Below are 21,194 nucleotides of genomic sequence, written 5' to 3' on the forward strand. Positions count from 1 at the left end.
GAAGAGGCAGGCAGGTTGCACGTGGTCGGCTGTGTCAGTATAATTTTCTCACTTTACAGACTAGGAAACTGAGGTTCGGAGAGAGTAGGCAACTTGCCAGGGGCCATACAGCTAGAGATACAGCTGGTATTCGAACCTATTGGCTGTCAGTTCTTCCCAGAACTGTGCCCCGCCTCCTTTCAGAGTGATATTGAGACATCACTTGAAGAATTAGATTCCTGGGGTCAGCTGTGCCGTTCCCAGCCTCCTCGTAGCCTGGGAGGAGGGGCCGCCAGGGTCTCACTACGTCTTGTGCAAGCCCCGCCTCATGATGGGAAGAGTCTCTGAGGTCCTAGTTCCTGCTGCTGTACTGACTCAGTAACCTGTCCCCTGCCTCTGTCTGTGCATGGCCTCTGGCCGGGACCTCCCACCTCGCCAGGCAGGCAGCTCGCTCCAGCTTCGAATTGGTCTGATGGTCAGAAAACACCACCAGCGGTTGGAAACAGGGCAACTCAGGCTGGCTCTGATCATTTGTCTTCATTCATCTACAGAAAAGCTTTTGCTTTACAAGGGGAAGAGGAAAGAGGCAGAGGGTGGGGCCATCCAAACGTTGGAAATTGTTATGCATCCCCTTCCTCCATTCCTACCCATCTATCTCCCCAACATAGGAGACAGTTCCTCAACTACTCTCCGCTGATGAGGTTCATTCACGGGGTATAGTATTCTGTCTCTAGCAACAGCACCTGTACTCTCACGAGCCCTCTAGAAAACCGCGGGCGGCAGTAGGTGGAGCCCAGAAGACGGGCCTCTCTCCTCCCACACTGGTTTGCACAGAGCCCCGCAGGGCGGCCTGACTGGCAGCCACAAAGCACTGTTGGCTCCAGCTGAGTCTGTGGAGTCTGCTCAGCAGCCAGGACCTCTCTCCACTGCAGCCATGTGAGTAATGTTTTTTAAAAGTCAGAAGTGATGGGCTGATGGTGTTTTTATAGCAAAAATGTAAAAATCCAGCCTAAAATGTATATAGAATTTCAGGGAACCTTAAACAGCCAAAAAGAGTCTTAAGAAAGAAGAACAAGGCTCACTTTTTCCAGTCCACGGGGACCACGTGCTGGATTTCATATTCCTGTTTCTGGTTGGTCGGTACCAGGCCGGTCCTCGCGCCGTTACCCGGCGCACTTGCGCCTCCCTCTGCGGGTCTCTGTCTGTGGGTCTGCCGTCAGCTCTGCGATGCCTCCCAGGCTGATGCTCTGCTCCCACCCCTTTGATTAAAAAGTCAAACCAGGCAGAGCCCTGTGGCTGCTCAGCACAGACCCCCTGCCACACGGTGCTGACCTGCTAACCAACACTCCGAGGGGATGGCCATCCAGCTGCCACCAGGCCTGCTTGCGCCTCTGGAGTGACACATTGTCACACCACGTCCTGCTGTCTTCCTCATTGTCCTCCCTTCCCCTCCCTTTCTCCACATTTTCCCACATTGTCCTCGAAGACTTAGTGAGAACTAGATCAAAGGCTTTGCCAAACTCCAGAGGGAGGGTAGGTCCTTTATCTGCCAGCCTGGACATCCTGTTGTTTAAAAAGCGAGGTCGCTGTGGCCGGCCTGGACTTCGAAGGGGCAGGGAGTGCAGGACCGTGGCTTTCAAACGTGAGCCTGCACCTGAACCACCTGGAGGGTGGAGGGTGTCGCGGGATCTGCCCGTAGAGTCCCAGGGTCAGGGGGGCTGCGTCAGGTCCCAGCACCCGCATTTCGTTTCCAGGTGATGCCGAGACCACTGATCCAGGGACCACATTTTGAGAACCACTGATGTATTGGGATAAAAGTGAATGTTCTAGAGTCAGGTAGATCTTCACCTCTTTGAGCTTCAATTTCTTTGAAATGGAGATAATAATCCTTCCTCATAGGGTAGCTGCAGATTAAAAAGGTAATACATAAAAATGCTCAGCTCAGGTGCTGGCCGGGCAGCGCAGTTGGTTAGAGCGTCATCCCAGTGCACGCAGGTTGTGGGTTTGATTCCCAGTCAGGGCACATACAGGAATCAACCAGTGAATGCACAAAGGAGTGGAACAACAAATGGATGTATATCTCTCTGTGAAATCAATAGATAAAAATTTAAAAATGTGCAGCTCAGTGCCTAGCACACGTGTGATCAATAAATACTGAGTCGTGTATCAATACGCCTAGTAACAAATCCCGTGCTGACTGCCTTTCTAAACTGCTCACAGCCCATTGCTGAATAATCCATCTGTACACTGGAGCAGGAGTTGGATGGTTACCTGCCTGCCTCAGTTTTTCCTGGGCTGATCTGGGTAATGGGTAGATTTCAAAATCGATTGCCTGAAGAAAGTAGATTGATTAGCTAAGAAAGAATGGGGAGAAGGGAATATATCTTTTAAGTGGGAGGAAGGAGGAGTGGCTGAACTGGGAAAGGACCCCTCTGCCCACTGCTTCCTTTTTACCTCTTAGCTGGTCATGTGGTGCTGTTAGAATTTTACTTTCTACCACCTATTCCTAGATACCAGGCCAAGAAGATGGGTACCCGGCCTGTCCAGCAGGGTAAACCTCTGCCCCAGACGGACGGGGCTCCTAAGGTCGATCTCAGCTGCAGGGGCCTCACCCTGAGTGCCCACCTTCCTGCAGCTCCCCGGGTGCCCGGCCTCCTGCTCTACTTTCAAAATGTATGTCTCAAAACTGACATGTTGCCACGGCTTCTATTCCCAAGATCCTGTGTTGGTTCCTCCCTAAGCCTTCTGCCTCACTGGTGGCTCCCAGGCTCAAGGACTGAACAGGACTCACGGGCTGAGCCAGCCGGGCAGCCCCTTTACCTACCATCTCTGTCTTCTTCCTGAGCCCACAGGCCTAGGTCGGGAGAGGTGCATGGCCCGCTCCTATCTTCCCATCCCCCACCCCCAGGCCCTGGGAGGAGAAAGCTGTCCAAGGCCTCCAAGAACTTTAGGGGCAGAACCTGCACAGAACACACTTCCTAACGCCGCTGCGGGTGAAATGAGGCAGTGGTCCTGGGGCAGGACTGCTTACTCTTTGGCCGAGCAACTGTGGCCACGCTCACGAAGCTCCTGGTGCCCCCCAGTCTCCTCCTTTGTCTAATTGGAGCTGATGACCTCCTCTGCTTCAGAACTGCCGAGGGCATTAAATCAGATTGTTTATGTCTAGTGTTTAGGACAGAGCCCGACACACAGGAGACGCTTAATAATATTCATCTTTATTACGATTAGCTTCTGGACCAGAGTTTTTAAAACTCATGGTCATTCTGTGGTGGGTTGAATTATGTCCCCCCATTCGATATACACAAGTCCTATCCCCCGGTAGCTGTGCACGTGACCTTATTTGGATAAGGACTTTGCAGAGGTGGTCAGTGAAGGAGCTCACGGCGACATCAGGCTGGATTTAGGCTGGTCCCAAAGCCTAATGGCTGGTGTCCTTGCAAGAGAAAGGACACGGAGACAGACTCACGGGAAGGAAGGCCGTGTGAAGACTGAGGCAAAGCTTAGTGACGCTGGCACAAGACGAAGAATTCCTGGAGCCAGCGGGGGCTGGGAGAAGGATGGAGGGGCCCTCCCCCAGAACCTCCAGGGGGAGGTGTCCTGGCCCCTTGATTCCAAACTCTGGTCTGCAGAGCTGCGAGAGAAGGTTAAGCCACCTAGGAAACTAACACGTAGTCCCCCCGACACCCTTATCCGAGGGGACACATCCTTGTGTGTTGTCCGTGGTTCTGTCCGTGGTTTCAGGGACAGTACCAAACCCTATGTGTCCTGTTTTTCCTTATAATACATGTCTATGGTTAAAGTTTAATTTATAAAGTAGGCAACATGAGAGATTAACAACAATAATGAATGCATGTGTCTCCTGTTAACTGAAAGTACAGCATTTCCATGGAATCTTCCATAAGCCAAAATGGTGTCAAGTGAAGAAGCAATGAGCTATTGATCTAAAAACAGAAATCCTCTTTGGGTTTCTTTCTGTTAGTGAAAATAGGTACAGAGCTGATGCAGGCCTTTGGTAAAAGCAGAGTGTTTGGAAGAAGCAACGCGAGAGGTCAAAACGCGGAGGAGACCTGTAATAAAAAGGAACAATTACAGCAACTGCGATAAAAAGCCACGTGAACATGCTCTCTCTGCATCTCTGCCTCCCTCTGGGTCTGAGAACCCCTCTGATAACTGAAATAGCTACTAACCGACCGAACAGGTGACACCCTGTAGATGCGCTGGACAAAGGGACAATCACATTCTTGGCAAGATTCCATCACGCTACTCAGATCGATGTGCAATTTCAAATTTACAAATTGTTGACTTCTGGAATTTTTCATTTAATATTTTCAGACCATGGTTAACTGTCGGTGACCAAGACCATGAATAGCAAAGCTGCAGACGCGGAAGGACGCCTTTCCTTCTGGTTGGCCGCAGGCCCTGCCGCAGCTCACTCTCCCTGGGCAGGGTCTGCCCCACCCCCTCCCGGGGGAAACTCCCATCTCTCAGGGCAATTGACCTCGGTGTTAAGTGGAAAAATTATGATACTGTGGTTAAAAACTTTCCCTCTGAGCCCTTAAAAACTTTCCTTCAGCACCTCGAATTCCAAATGAAGCCCCTGGGGGGGAATGTGGTCTGAAGATGTTTGCGGTGCTCTCAGTGTTCCTGGGGGGGGGGGCCCTCTGCGGAGGGCGCTTCTGCCCGGACGCTGACCGCACTGGAAAGCCCGTGAGAGCCCCTTCTGACGGGCTTCCTCAGCCTGGAACGCAGGCTTGGCACACCAGCATCCTCATAAATGTCTATTGATTTAATAGACGAGGAGGGTGCTCCGATGTTCCCATTCCTGGCCACCTCTACCCTGGTCCGAGAAAATTTTCTGAGAAACAAAACCATACGTCCACACAGAGACTTGGGCACGAATGTGTATGGAGGCTTTATGTGCAATAGTCAAATCTGAAAACAATCTAAATGCCCATCAGCAGGTGACTGAATAAACAGACAGTCGTGATATCCATGTCACAGAATAGTACTCAGCAATAGAACGGATGCAACTCCAAATTACTATGCCGAGTGAAGGAGGCCAAATACAAGAGAATACGTGGGGGCAGTTCCGTTTGCATACAATTCTAGAAAATGCAAATTCCTCTGCAGTGACAGGGAGAAGTTTAGACTTTGCCTGGGGCTGCGGTAAAGGGGGGAGTGACTGGAAAGGGGACAGGAGGGGACTGGGGTGGGGTGGAAATATTCCACAATTGATGGTGGCTGTGCCTACACCACAGTTTATGTTTGTCAAGAATCATCCCACTGATACTTGAAATGGGTGCAATGTATTGCACGTACATTGTAGCTCAATAAAGTTAACTAGAAAGAAAATTCTGTAAAGCTTTGGACCCTAAACACTGCATCCTCTACTGAAATAAAAACAGGACATCCGTCTCGCACGTAGAAGGTTTACGGAGAATGTATTCAGTCCACAAATATGTGTCCAAGGCCAACCCAGTGCGGGCACCTGGTGGGCACCAGGAGTTGGACGGTGCAGGTCGAGCCCCAGGGGCCCAGCACAGCAACAGCGGGCTCAGTTCTCGGAGAGAGGAGCCACTTTGGCTACAAGAATCTGCCAAGGGCGAAGAATACGAGTGTGTCTTGTCACTGTTCCCAAACTTGCCTTCGGTGCTTGTGATGAGTATTGAAAACATCTGGGCTTGTCCCTGAGCTGCTGAGTCAGAATCGCTGAAAGGGCCGAGGAATTTCTATTTTTAAGTGTCCTGGGTAAACCTCGAAATCAGGTGCATTTAGAGAAAAACGCTCGAGTGGACGGACCCCCATTTCAGGCATAGGTGGCAATCACTGTCCAAAGCTAATTAGAGGACTGTGAATAGCAGGGGGTGTGAGGGTCGCTCGTCCGCGCACCTGCCTCCGGCCAAGGACAGTCCATCAGATCGTCTGTTCCCTCCACTCCCAGAAGACGTGGGCGCCACGTTCCCGTCTGGTTAACACTCTCCCGCTTCTGAAGCTCCTGATTTTCTGGTTCATCCTGGGAAAAAACAAAAAACAGCTTCCCCTCCCCCAACCCCACCCTCTCTCATAGGGTAAAGGTTTTATCAATCGATTCTGCAACTTGGATCGGGCATATATATAAATCCTTCGTGGCATTTCTGCTCCTGTGGTTCGAAAACTCAGTGCTCGCCCAGCAAACTGAGGGGAACACATTCGCCCCGCTGAGAACGGTGAGGGTGGGGTGGGGGTGCGGGACAGAGGGTGAGCGGGGAGCTCAGTCCTGGATTCATTTGGCGGCCCGGGGGGGGGGGGGGGAGCCCTGGTCACCATGGCAACCAGCCCTGCGTCCTCCGCAGGCAGCCCAACGCTGCGGGGAGACACGTGGTGGCAGTGGGAAGGTCTGCGTCACAGCTGGAGATCACCCAGTACCCCAGAATCAGCCTCCAGACCCGGGGCTCCTCCCGGGGCCGCCAGGGCTCTGGGCAGGGGGCAGGCGTTCAGGCTGCTTCCTCTTCCCAGTAGAGGAGGGTAATACTCCCCTCTTTGAGAACACGCCCAGGCAATTGTGTTTTGAAACCCCAAATGAGAACATCATGCCTGATGTTTAAAAAAATCTGTAAATTGATCCATGCGAAAAATCCTTTAAAAGTATCAGTCCTTTATCCAAGTCTCAGTGGTTACATACAGAATATTATGGAAAAGAATGCAATCAAGGCGGGCACTGTCCTGAGAACTGTCCTAGGCCAGTGGTCCTAAACAGGGGTCACCTTGACCCCTGAGGGGACATTGGGCGATATTCGGAGACATTTTGGTTTTCCCAGCCTGGGGTGGGGTCCCACTGGCATGAGTGGGCAGAGGCCAGGCATGTGGCTCCACACCCTACAATGCCCAGGGGAGCCCGGAACAAAGCATCATCCAGCCCAAAATATCAGCGTTGCCGAGGTTGAGAATCCTGGTCTCGGCAATCCGGTGCTGTGGCAGGGGTCGGCCCAGGCACTGGTTTTCCTGTCTGCTTTGGTCGTGGCTTTGACGCTGTCGTCAGAGGGGAGAAGCTTGGGACCCCTCAGCTCTCCACTGCTTCCTTCCTCTTCTGTTGGCAGAGACAAGGAGACAACCCTGTGGATGGCTACGGCTGGGGGCAGGCAAGGCCTTGGGTTAGTGCCTCCCTCGGAAGAGTGTCCAGAGCAGATGCCAGCGGCAGCTGGAGGGTGGGGAGAAGCGCTGGGTTTAGGGGGAGGCCCTTGTGTTCTGGCTCTGGCTGACTCTGCCTCTGACTTGGTCACTGAACCTCTGTGCCTCAGTTTCCTCAGTTCCTGTTCCGGGCACGGTTCCTGTGCTTGCCTTCCTCAGAGGGTTGAAGTGAGGGTCAGGGGAGATGAAGGGTGGGGCAGGGTTTGGAAGGCACAAAGTTCCCACAGCAGCAATCCACCTGCGTGTGCAGGTACAGGAGTTTCCCAGGTGGCTGAGCAAACAAACAACGGGGCCCGGTTGGAGCATCCAGGGGAGTGGCGGGCAGCGTGGTGCGGGGCAGCTGGCAGGGCCTTCCCCTGAGGGTCCTGCTTTCTTCCGTGGCTCTCAGACAGAGCGGGCCCGAGCTGTACCTCCGTGCAGGTGCCCAGAAGTGCACCCCAGGCCACCTGCACTGGGGGAGCACAGGCTGAGGGGACAAGTGGGCTCTGTATAGTGGACCTGACACAGGGGGACCAGCAACACACAGGCTGTGACGCGATGAACACTGACACCCACCGCTGACGTTTTGAAAGTATTCATATTTTTAGTTCCTTATGAAGTGGTTTTGTATCTTTTAGATACCTTTAATCATTTGTGTCCATCTTTTCAAGGGTTCCAAAAGTACTTATAAATTTCGAATTCTTTTGTAGCTAATACTTTCTTCTCTGTTGTGTACATTAGACAAGATCAGGCATGTTTGAGTGGTATGGCCCCAGATATATGTTGTGCGTATTATCAAACATTCTGAACAACCGAAATGTCTAACAATCATTTACTGGAATAAAATTATATTCCTAACAACAAGGATTTATGGCGACAAACTAGATGTTCACACACATATGAAAGAAAAAACATAGCCAAGGATTATGGATTAAGAGAAATTTTACGTGTTTTGTAAGTAGAAAAAAATTTATCCAAACTCATAAATTCCTAAAAACATATAGAGGTATGTGCGTGTGTTTGTACAATTTCTCATGAAGGCTGGAGAGCTTAGTGGTCACACTCCCTGCCCAGAAGTTAGGAAGGACCCTGTTTACCAACAGCGAGACCGCTGGGCTGTCGTTCATCTCCTTCCAGCCTCGCGTTTCCGGTGCACGTGGAAAAGGTGGGCAATAACCTCGGCGCGTCAAAGGGACAAAGGAGCAGCTGAGAGAGCACCCGTTGGCCCGGACTGGACCAGTCTGAGTGGTAAAGTAAATAACAGAGTACTGGACCCAAAATATAAAATAAGCATCCATGAGGTTGTACTGACACACATAAATGTTGAATAAATAAGTAAATTGTGGAGAATAAACAAACCTGCTGTGAAGAATCCCAAATAATGTCTGCAGGTGCACGGCCCTGGAGGAGGGAGCGTGACCGCCCGCTCCTGAGGCCTGGGCCGTGCACAGTGACCTCCTCCCACCCACCGCGGAGTGGAGCGGGGAGGGGGCGCACCTGGCAGGCGCTGCCTCGGCCGCCTGGTCAGGGTCAGCATTCTTTGTGAAATTATCGTCTGGATAATATGCACCTTTGATAGGATGTGATGAGAAAGGTGCTTCACTTCCTTCCTCGATCTAGTCCTGGAGAAAACGTCAGACAAACCCCAACCAAGGGCAGGCTGCAAAACACTGAGCAGCGCTCCTCAGATCTGCAAGGTCACCAAGCCCCGGGCACATCAGAGAAACGGTCACAGGTCACAGCCGAGAGGAGCCTAAGGGGGCGTGATGCCTAAACGCAGTGTGGCATCTCGTTGGGATCCTGGAGAAGAAAAAGCACTTCAGGTGAAAACTAAGGAAATCTGAGTAAAGTAAGTAGGGGCTTGAGTTAATAATATGATGTCAATCTTGACCCATTAGTTGTGACAAATACACCATATTAACGTAAATGTTAACAGGAGGGGGACTGCAGTGAGCTATATGGGAAGTCTTTACCCCATACAGAGACTTCCTTTGCAACCTTTCTATAAATCTACTCTAAAATGAAAAGTTGACCTAAAAGGTGGATGTAGTGTTTCTCTTACGTCGTGCATTCAGTCAGGGACTTACCGTTTTCTCAGACTATAAGATGCACCCTCGGTTGGGTGGGGTGGGGGGGCGGCCCGCCCCAATTTGGGAGGAATAATGGTTGTTAATGCTGCTGTTGAGTTCTGTTTACATTTACATTGGTGACATATTATGTTATTCATGTTATTAAATATTTTACCACATTTTTTGCTTCAAAAATTTTTTTCCTATTTTTCTCCTCTAAAACCTAGGTGCGTCTTATGGTCTGAAAAATAGGGGGTATATCAGGTATTCAGCATGTGGTGAATGTTTAAGGTTAGCTATTATTTATCATTGTTGTTTTTATCTCTATTTTTCCTTATTAAAATAGCAACCAACACATACTCATTCTAGAAAGTTTACGATGAGCCAAAGACAACGAGAAGAACGTCCACAGTTGGGAACGTCTCCAGACGACACCTCGCTGTGGACCCTCAGAGACAGAACTGGTTTCCCTGTGCAACTTGGGTCCCACCGCGCACGCCCCTGGGCGAGGGCCATACACTGCATAACAGGTCTGTGGTTCCAACGCTTCACTCTTACACAGAAGTCAGGAGCACAAGGAACGGACTCAGTGTTCATTAGGATGGAAAACAAAATCCCTGGAAAATTCTAGAGACAATATCAGTGCTTCAATATACACCAAGTGTGGCCAAATGTTCACTAAAACAACCCTCATGTGAAAAGTTCATGGCTTTTCTATTCTAGATCTGTTCTATTTCACAATTTAAAAAAGTTGTTTAAAAGTAAAGGAAAGAAAAAGGGAAAGCGTGAAGGGCCGCTGGCCAGCCGCTGGCCGTGGTGCCTCCTTTGCCTCCTTTGCGTCCAGCTCCGATGCCAGCTTCTCTGCAAAGAGGACATTTGCCTCTGAGGTGGAAGCATCGTCCAGACAGCTAAGTCAACAGTGGGTGAGTGTTCGCTCTGGTACTTTTGAACCAGCTACCATTTTGCCTAAATTACTGGGTTCACTGATTTGCTTTCTAGGAAACCTATTTACTATATGGTGTCTTAAATGCTTCCCATATATTTAGTGACCGATGAAGTAAATGATTATTTTGTTCATTTTACAGATGAGGAAACTGAGGCTGAGAAAGGCTAAATTGCCCAAAATAATAATACCCAGGCCACAAGGATGCAGAAGCCCAGCTCCTTCCCACTGCACCTGCACACGCTGCCCCCCAGCCCTCCTGGGCCACACTGCACACAGCCAACAGCCTGCCCCGTGCTGGGAAGGAGGCCACAATTGCATTAAGCTTCATGATTCTGGGGCCCAGCACCTGGAAGCCATGGGAATCCAGGAGTCTGCAGCAGCCTTGTTGTGTGACACAGAGATGGTCCCTTTACTTCCCTGAGCCTCAGTTTCCTTTTTGGTGAAATGGGCATCCTTCCCGTTCCTTAGGGCTGTTATGAGCACAGGCATGAAGATGCTTCAGGAACTGTCATGTGTGCGTGCAGACATGGGATCAAAGGAGAGAAGGGGGTGTCGTGTGAACAAAGGTGGGGGCACAGGACCGTGCAGGCCCTTGTGAGGGAGCTATGTGCAGGGGACTTGGGTCCCTGACAAGTGGGACCAGGAAGGAAAGGCATCTTAAAGGCGTCTGTTGTTAAACCCTGGAAGGTTTTAATGTCAGACAATAAGCTGGATGAGTTTGGATGTGAGTGACGGTGGGGTGGAAGGGGGGACTGTCAGGGGGAGCCCGCCGCACAGACCCAGTACAGTGGCGCGGTCATCTTCAGCGTCTCAGCTGGGCCTCCGGGCGCCTAAGTGAGTCTGAGACAGAGCTCCCCGGGGAGGGCCCTCCGGGCAGGCAAGGGCCCCAGCAATGAGTTGTGACTACCTGACCAGTGTTAGCCAGTGTCCGTGAGAGAGAAGGATGGCACGGGAGGCAGGCACCTCCGCTCTTCCCAGGAGCCTTTCTCAGCTGCCAGCCCCTCCCAGTCTGCTGTAGCCAGCCCACTGGGTCTCCCCACTGTCTGCGATGTAGGTCATCTCTTTTCTCCCAGCACTCAATCTGCTCTTCCAAACATCCTCAGTGGCATTGAATTGCCTCGCTCCCCTAATCATTACTTTCTCCTCTTGACAGTCTTGCCAGAATTTTACACTGCTGACCTCGCCTTTGCTTCGAAAAAGTTCCTTTTCTGCCAGGGCTCTATGCTTGCTTGGCCAACGATTTAACCGATTTTCCTTGGGTTGCTTTGCTGTTTCCTTTATTCTTTTTCACACCCTCCAAGATGCTATTCTTGGTCTCTTCCTCCTCTCTTGCTAGGAACCCTCCCTCCGTGTCCTCATCTGCTACTGTTATGGGCTCCCACCACCCACTTCCAACGCTTCAGCCCCCGAATTTCCAGCTCCAGTCCCATCGTGGCTAAAACTAATCTCTGCCCACACCCACTGGCTCTTGTCTCACTTAATGTCATCACGGCCTGATAGAATTCTGTTGTTGGAGCTGTTGAAATGCACATGGCTGGCTCGGGTGCAGAGGGCATTTACAGGAAGGACAGAACAACTCATCAGCTTGAAGGAGAGACTGAAGATCCAGGCTTGGAAGTGGCAGAGGCTGGAGCAGCCCTGGGGTGTGGAGCAGTCGGTGCAGGTGAATGGCTGAAGGAAGGAAGAACATAGCAGAAGAGTGTATCTACCGTGCACTGCTTGTTGACTATTAAATGAACTGCATGGGCGAGGAAGCACAGGCCCAAAGAGGATGATTCAACTCCCATCCATTCCTGCTTTCTGCCATTATGCTCAAGATTAGAGTTCTGGGAGAGCATCTGACGTGGTCTTGGCTGAGGACAGGCAGAGCCCCTTCCCTGACAGTGTCACCAAAGTCTACCCAGTGGGGAGGATTCTCTCCACTCACAGTAAACCGGGGTCTTGAACCTGAAAAGGGGGAGTGGGCCTCCGTGGTGCAAAATTGCAAATGTCTGCCATATTCCTGCTTCAGACGTCCTTAACCCCTGCCTCTTTCCTGCTCTGCTTCTCCTAAATATTGTTCCACTAATTTCCCTGCCTTCCTCACTGGCCTCCTTATTGCCAAACTTCACCCCAAAATCTTTCCTTCACCCAGTCATCTTCTAGAACACAGATCAGATCAGTCCAGCCCCGTTCCCCAATAATAACTCTTTAAGGCTTCCCATTGCCCCCAGATAAGGTTTTTTTTGGGGGGAGGCAGGGCTCAATTTAACTTTTATGACCCTCATCATAGGCAGAGTGTGTAGATGTCAGGCTTTTATCAGCTGGCTATATGAAAAAATAAACACTGTAATAATCCATGTGATCCCAAATGAGCAAAAGCAAAAGACAAACTTTCCTTCAAGGGAAAAAACATTCAGACCTATGGAAAGGACAGCAGTACTCATTTAAAAAAACCGTATTTACTTAGAAACCTTCAGAATGTCAATAAAACAGCTGCAACCATTTTATCTTCAGTTACAGAGCAGTGTTCGGAACAAGTTATTCCATATAAGCTTCATCAGAGACTTCTCAGCTGAAGATGAGAAAACCACCATCCCCGCAGGGAACTAATCCGCGCTGAGACCAGCAAGAACCTGCCTCAGGTACCCACGCCAATGTTCAGCCCTGTTCTGCACCAGGCAGGGCTGAAAACCTACTGGAAATACCACCAGAACAGGGCTAGCTAAGGACGTACTCAGTAGTGTCAACTATACTGAAAAAGACGTTGAATGCTTTTAAAACACTTACAAAATTGTAAACCTCACCCAAGGATGTTTATTGATGTGTGTGTGTGAGAGAGAAAGAGAGAGAGAGACGTCAGTTGGTTGCCTCCCCTGCATCCCAAGGAGGGATCAAACTCTAAACCCTTTGGGACGACGCTCCAACCAACCAAGCAGCCTGGCCAGGGCTACCGTTGATTTTTTTTTTTTCTTTAAAAAGAGTGAGTTGTGTGCAGGGCAATTACATGTTTTATAGACAAGAACAACAAAAACTGTTAGAGCCAACTTACTCATCCTCCTCATCTTCTTCCTCATCTTTTCTTGCTTTTTTCAGCCTTGACAACTCCTTCTCTCGCCACCCCCTCCCCATCCCTTGGAATTAGGCTTGCCCTCCACCGGCTTGCAGTAATCTCTTTCCGTGCTTCTCCTTCAGCCTGGCAGCCTTCTTTTCATCTGGCTGCTTGTCACCTGCAGCCATGTGACTCCACCTCTCTCCCAGTCTCTCTGCAGCATCACCAATGGACAGGCCCAGATGTTCTCCTGGGATTTCCGTGTGGTACTCAGATCCAACCAGGAAGCCCAAAGGGGCCTCCTGGGCTCATTGGGACGCTTGAACTTCCTTTTCGTCTCCCCTTCAGGAGGCGTATAGGTTTTCATGACGGGCCTTGCCCACCTTTGCCATGTCTTCACATTTCCCTTTCTCTTTAGCAGACACGGTCTTCCCACCTCTCTGAGCACTTCTCAGAAAATCTGAGATGCTGACTGAAGCCTCTGGGCGCTGCTTCTTGTGCCCTTGCTGGCAAATTTGCACAGAGGACATTTGCACGATGATGATATCATGCCTCTCGGCCTCTGAGAACCTGCTTTGCCCGTGTTTAGTCATTTCTCGTCAGCAAGGCGGGAGTTGCCCAGCGCCTGTCTGGCTCTCCCTTGCCCTGGGGCTTTCTCTGCGGAGCTCAGTTGCTGCAAGGGCTGTGTCAACACAGTTATCAGCGTGGTTTACAAGGCCCTTCCCAGACTTCACTTTTCCACCGAGCTTCGTTTTCCACCACTGCAGCCCCACCGCTCCTCAAACGTGTCTTCCGTGCCCTCTGCACATCCTCTGTCTCTCAGAATCGCACACACATTCGTCTGTCAGAGACGGACTCAGACATCCTCTGCCACTGCCTGGCAGCAGCTCAGCGAGGCAGCATGAGTTGGTTAGGCCTTCCTGGGTGCTCTGATTGCATTCCATGTGGACTTAGAGCACACTCTGTTACTGCATTTGTTTACCAGTCTGTCTCCCCCGCTCCACTGGGAGCTCCCCTAAAGCAGGGCCTGCGTGCTCCCCAGCTTCACCGCCCGAGGGCTCAGCACTGTGCTCAGCACGTGGTGTGGGGGGAATCTGAAATGAATTATGCAGATAAGGAAACTGAAGCCGGTGCCTGGAACAAGTAACTGGCCTGATGGAAATGGACTTGGAGAGAGATATGTGATAAATCAGATCGTGCTTTTAATAGTCCAGGCAGTTGCTAAAGGCTGTTTGCAACCCCCCACCCCCACCCCGCAACTGATGACCACCTATATATTCCCTTTGCTTTTGGGGAAAATGGGGCTCAAATAGTTAGAAGGGATTTACGTTAATTAAAGACGAGGAAGGCCTTCTGGTTTCTGGCTTCTTGTAGACAAAAACGTGAGCCGACTCAGAATGCACGGACTTGGCCCCTGAGACCTTTAAAAAGACAGACTTGGTCAGGACCAAGTAAGAAGTCCTGTTAGAGGTGGACAAATGGCCTCGCTGATGCCCGAAAAGGCTGCCTCTTAAGGAGACCCGTGAGGAGCAGGGGAACCAGCCAGAGGACTCCAGTGTCTCCATGTTCCCATGGAGCACGAGGATGTTTGGGGGAGGGGAGGCAGACGAGGGAGCCCTTGCTAATTAAGCCTCTCTACCCACGAGCGAATGTGAGGCTAATAAGGCGGCCCCATTCCAGGGCACCTCCACACCAAGCCAGCCGGTCTGCCTGTTTATTGCCCGTATGGAGATCATTAATGCCTCCTGACACTGGGGTCACCTCTAGGGTCAATCCCTGAGCCCGTTCTGCAAAACAAGGGGAAATGAACTTCCCAGCACATGTGGCTCAGGCTTGGTGGGGAGGGGCCTCCTAGCACCCCACATCTCAGCTGCGGGATAGATCAGCACCCCAGGTTGTTGGGACCCCCCCCACCTCAACACAATGTCTGCTGCCCAACCTGGACTCTAGGGGAGTGGTCCTGCGGAAGGGCAAAGGGGAGGCCTTCGCCTGGGCTGGGACAACCCCCACTGAGGCTGTCCCAACCGACAGACGGACACTAATCCCCTGGCGACTGGCTGAAGTGGTGTCTGGGAGCTGCAGCTGCAGCCTGTCAGGGGCCAGGCTCTGGCCGCAGGTGGCGGGAAGGCCCAGGCCAGGCGGCCACGTGGGCACGAACTGCAGACCCGCCCCACCCTCCCCCACTTTCCACTCAGTGATTGGGCCCCATACTGCTCTGGAATCAAGATGGCGTGGGGGCGGGGTTCCAGGCCAAGCCAAGCTGCGATTGGTGAAGCCCGGGCCCTTTGAACTGAAAGATGGCCTGAGTAGCCACTCAGGAAGCTCCCCGTGGAGGTGGTAGACAGTCTGCTGCTTCACCTCACACTTAAGTAACCAAGGCCACATCGCTAATACATTTCTCCCAGGCTGGGAAGGTCCAAGGTGGGAGCAAGGAACCCCCAGATGGTCCTGCATGTGGGCCCTTTCCAATCCAGGGCCTCTTCCTCAGTAATGACCAGAACTGGGAATCAGACCCTACCTGCCCAGAAAACCCCCAACTAGCTTGGAGGAAATCGGTAGGATTATGAGGTTAATGCCAGAGCAGACTGAGTGGCAGTTTCCAAATAAATGATCCCAGGAGGACATGGCTGAGGTTAAATGAAGCCCAATAAATAAAGGACCGTGTTCAAAGGAGAAACTTCAGAAAATGCAGGGATGTGAGGGTCCGGCCTAGGGACTCCTTCCTGTCTTCCCCTTCCAGGGACGGTTGAATCCTGAAGGAGCCACAGCCTCGGGCCCTGCCTTCCAAGGCCGCACAGACTAGGGGCTGTGCCCCTTCAGTGCCAGCGTTGGCACAGCTCCTGCACTCAGGGCTCCTTGGCCAGCTCCATCCACCCAGCTTCGGGGGCTGAGTGAGGGAATGGAAACTCTTACTGGAGGTCTGAGCAGTTAACAGAGCCCCAGCATGTCTCTGATTTCTTAGAGACAGAGGAAGGACCAGCTGCAGCAAGAGGGGTTGAAGCTAGATGTTAGGAAGCACTTCCCAAACATTGAATAGATAGAGGCAGCCTATGGATCTTGAAGGTAAAGAACAATAGGGGATTTTATTCCAAAGGGAAAGCACATTTATCCTTATCCCCTTGTAGCCGGTTAGGGCAGTGTGACCAGCTGGAAAGGGCCATCGGCACCATCTCCACACATGGAAAGCTTGTGGTAGAGTCGGCTGTGGTGCTCTCCATACTGCCATCCACGCGTCCTGGTGAATGAGCCACCCATTCCCAAGGACCCTGCTGACATCCCAGTGGCCAACTTGGCGGAAGTCACTGGGAGACAGAGCGTGATGTTCTAGGGAAAAGGAGGATGTGAGGTACTATGTCTCTCTTTTGGGGAGTCTACGAGATGACTAAGTCTTTGGTCTTTGGGTGGGTGTTTTATTTTTTAGAAAATGAACAATATGGATAGTTAAGATGTCGGGCTCCAGAGTCTTATAGGTCCAATGGGTTCAAATCCCAATTTCACTCTCTGGTTGGAGGACCTTGAACAAATCACCCCCTTTCTTCATCTGTGAAATGGGGATTATGGTAGTACTGTCCCATCTGATAGGATGGTAAGGTTGGAATGACAGTGTGTGTCTACTTCTTAGAATCTGGCCAAACACGTCAAAGGTGCTCAATAAATATTAACTGTTATTGTGAGCCCTCAAATCACTTTTATCTATGACAGAGCTTTATCTTTTCTACTACCCTATGGGGTGGCTGTTGTTGTTATTATTAAGTTCAATTGATAGATGAGGAAACAGAAGCTTAAAGCCGATCATGCTTTAGGTCCCCCTGTAAACAGCCAGCAGGGGACCTGAATTCAAGTTTCTTTAGGTTCAAACTCCAAGGGCTTTGTGATACTCTCTTATTCATGAATTCTAATTTGCTTTAGTCCCTCATTCAAAAAAATCCTTGAGGACCCAAATTAAAAGCCAGTTTTTTTAAATCACTCATGCTAAGGAAGAATGGAGGGGAGAAAAGAAATGGGGTTTGGGTAATTAAGTAATTCCTTTGACTTACAATTTTTTAAAAAACTAACTCAGCTCTACCATCCTCAGTCAGATATTAAAATAAGTGTGTATCTCAGAGAACTTTACCAAAGGAACTGGGAGGAATTTGCGGTGTAAGAACATGTATAATGGGGAAGAAAGTCTGATCGTCAAAGAATCTAGAACAGAAGGTCTAGATTGCTAGCCCTGACTATGGAACCCCCAGCCTTGATCATGCCTGATGTCCGTAGGGCCTCGGATGAAAGCTGCGGGAGGGATCCAGTCACTGCCTGGCCCTCAGTCCTGAGGGGGCTCAGACCGGTCTACTTCCCCCAGGTCAGGGATCAGGCCAGCCCCACCCCCAGTTCCTTCCAAGTGTGAGTTCCCTGATCCTCTCTGTGGGAGAAGGCCTGGAAGGCCAGGGTGAGAGGTCAGGTGAACAGATCCGCATCTGTGGTGTGAGGGGAAGCACCTGCAGCAGCAGCTGCCCCCTAGTGCCCATCCCCCTCGCTCAATCCTCCACATTTCCAGAATGAGCTCAACTCCTGCCTCCGCCCCAGTTGTCCTGTGCTTGATAACCCCAATGGGATATGGGCTGGGGGATCCTAGAACAGAGATTTGGGGCTACAGGGTAACAATAAAGCCGCAGGGGACAGGTACATTTTCTGCTGCCTCATCCATCTTTTCCTTCCGGGTGGTGCTTAGTAAAGATCCCTGCCTTAGAGCACAGCACACACAGAACACTGAGCTCCGAGCGGAGCGCGGAGGGATTTTGTCTCCTGGAATTGAATGGGAAGGCGTGTGCCCGTGCACGGGGATGCACGCGGACACACAGGTAGGTGTGTTTCATTATGGGGCACACCAAGACTCACTGCACGGCGAGCTGGGACCTTATGTCTCAGGAGTGTACTTGCCTGTGAGTAACAGACCCAGGTTAACAACTATGCAGAGAAATAGGGCTCCTCCCTCACATTTCAGGAACACCCAGGCTCTTTTGCTCTGATATCCCCAACATACGGACCTTCATCCTTCTTGCCTACAGGTCTCTGGAGGGTGGGAACTCCAAGGATCTCATCCACAGGAGAAGAGAAGTCTATGTCTTCCCCTCCATCAAGAAAGCAAAAATTCCCCAACCTTCTTCCCCTCCAGTCGTCCTCCCAGGCCCCATTGGCCAACAGCGCCATTCCTAGCCATGCCGGAGGCCAGGCGAGCCCGGGATGGGATTCCCGTGCTCAGCGTAGAGCCCGAGTTCTCAACTTGGCCCTGTTCTCAGAGATTCTGACTCACTAGGTTTGGAGTTGGGGCTTGACGTTGGCATTTATCAAATGCTCCAAAAACCTAGGTTGAAACAAAAGTGTAGTGACTTTTCACCGCACTAATGGGGCCAGCTCAAGCACATTAGTTTTCTTCAACCAAAACTACCCTAGGCCTTGGGCGAGCCATCTTTCTGCACTGACTGGGATTCTCCGCTTTATCCGGTAGGCCCTGCTCCCTTTGGGATTCATTATTTAGGCGATTAGTCAGTAAGTTTGCAGGTAATTCCTTAGTGAATTTGCAATTAATAACTAGTTAGCCAATGAACTGACTAACTAAAGGAATGGTTAGTTGGCCTTTCCTCTTGTTTATGTGTCTGGCACAGAGTAAGCACTTAATAAATATTTCTTCCCGTAAATGAATCCATAAGAGGGAGATAAAGTACAATTAATACAGCATCGAATGACATAGTAGCTGCGAAGCCACTTTGAGAATGGTAGTATATTGTATAGTTGCAGGAATAAGCATTTACATGAAAAACTACTTTAATATTTAGGATCAGGACAAAGTTTGCTCCCCAACCCTTCACCAATGAAACACTTCATATTTCTGAAACAGAGAGCTGCCGTTTGCCCTGTTGTTGATAAGCCAGATTTTTGCCTTCAGTAACTTCCTCAACACTTAGCGATAACATATACTTTCTCCTTCTTGCTTGGTCCTATTTTAAGACAAAATTTCTACCTGTATTTTTATTAGCTTATTGTGGTTATAAACCACCTAAGCCTTTTTGGGACAGAGATGAGATAAAACAAACAAACAAACAAACAAACAAAAATACATGGGAACTAACCTTCATTAACTGTGTACTACACACCAGACATTTGCATTTATTAACTTAGCTAAACCTCACAATAAGCTAGTAGGTCTTTATGATCACCCTTATTTTATGGATGTGTTAAGGGACTTGCCCAAGGTCACAGAGCTGCTAACTGGTGAGCCAAGAGTCAGAACCAGGTTTCAAAGCCAAGGTCAGTCTGACAGCAAACCTGAGGGCTTTCGCCTAATCCAACCCAAGTTGGTGTGATGGATGCTTGGTTACGGCCAACTACTGTAACCAAGCATCTAGTTGAGAAGAGTTTTTGTACCTTGGACTCCTCAAATTAGTTTTGGAAAATAAGTGATTTTTTTTCTTTTCTCCACAGGCCATTTATCAGCAAATACTGTACTTCATCAATTGTCAGCTACTCTATTAAATATTTTTTTAAGAGAAACATCAATGTGTGGTTGCCTCTTGCACACCCCCCACCAGGGACCCAGCCTGTGCCCTGACTGGGACTCAAACTGGCGACCCTTGGGTTCGCAGGCCAGCACTTAGTCCACTGAATCACACTGGCCACGGCAACTACTCTGTTATTTTATGTACCACTGAGAAGAAAAAAACCACTAAACTATGACACACCATTGATTTTAAGATGTATCCCAATTTCAGAGACATCAAAATGTGGAAAATGTGTGTCTTAGAATCAATAAAATAAAGGACTCCGGTCTAGTCATGGAGAATGTGTGTCCATAACTTCCCTTTCTCTCCTACTCGCTCTCTGGCTGGGTTGCGCTTTCCTTTTCATCCCCCAGACCTTGCCTGTCCCTTCCACGTCTCCTTTCGCTGTCACCGTGGACAAGTTGGTACTGAGTTGGACTATGGGTCCAAGGTCCATGACTGTGAGCTGCAAGGCTCCTAAAAGCCTTGCACCTGTAGAAAGTATCTACTCTAGTTTCTTGGAAGAGCTACACTGGATGGTCTCATGGAGAACTTCCTCCAATGATGGTCAACACAATTCTTTGCTGCATCTGGCCTAACTCTCATCTTCCTGTGGCACCTGGAGATGGATTGCCTTCCCTGTTCTCCACTCCGATGCAGGAGTCGGTTGGTTTGTCTGTGTGCTGTTTATTTACAGGCATTTTCCCTGCAGGCCCTCGGCGAGGACATGGGAGGGGGCCTGGGAGCAGACGCTGAGGCGTGTCATCCAGTTCTCAGTAACACAGGAAACATGACTCCCTAGGCGTCTCCTGAAACACCAGGGCCTTCCCTTTCTCCGCTTCAGGAGGCGGCAGGATGCAGGGGGGATTAAGCTTCTCTACCCCTCTTAGACCTTACTTCCTCTTCCAGGTTTGGGGCTCCAGGAGACAAGTCAGGAAGGGAAGATGGGGTGGCAGGGCCTGGTGCTGCGGGGAGAAGGGGATTCGCGAGCAGTGGGCCCACTGTGGAGCCGGGTTACAGGCCTGGCAGCAGCATTTGGCTTGTCCGAGTTGGTGTTTTGCTTCCTCCTTTGAGTGCCAGGGGGTGGGGAGGCACTGATGCTGGCTTTCCATTTCCTCGAGTTAGAAAAGGGACAGATCTATCTAGGGAAGGAATTTCCCCCTCCTGTTCCCTTCCATCTGATCTTGAGGTCAGAGTCTGGAAAGGAGCATAGGCCGACTGGAAAGGCTGGGACACCAGGAGAGGGGGGATGTGGCCAGGGCTGCGGATCAAGGGGATAACCCGGGACTCCTTTGGACGCAGGCCTCTGGGGCCTTTGGGATAAGTGGGCAGGCCTATCCTTGCCCCAGCATTCTGGGCATGTGTCAGGCAGTGAGGCGTGGGCCTGAGCTGCGGTCCACGTGGGTGTGTCTGCCTTGGAGCTAGAGGGTCCTGTGGGGAGGTACAGACAGACAGAAATAGAGGTAAGTGGAGTCAGAGGCTGCGCGGGGAGGTCCGGGCAGCTG

The 21,194-nt window shown here is 50.7% G+C and overlaps 1 pseudogene; it reads right to left on the reverse strand.

Moving 5' to 3' along the window:
- Positions 1 to 11,359: 11,359 nt before the first annotated feature.
- LOC128626065 (high mobility group protein B1-like) lies at positions 11,360 to 13,764 on the reverse strand (annotated as a pseudogene).
- Positions 13,765 to 21,194: the final 7,430 nt, after the last annotated feature.

Source organism: Artibeus jamaicensis, unplaced genomic scaffold (assembly GCF_021234435.1).
Source record: "Artibeus jamaicensis isolate MK-2021 breed Jamaican fruit bat unplaced genomic scaffold, CSHL_Jam_final contig_1998, whole genome shotgun sequence".
NCBI classification, from domain to species: domain Eukaryota; kingdom Metazoa; phylum Chordata; class Mammalia; order Chiroptera; family Phyllostomidae; genus Artibeus; species Artibeus jamaicensis.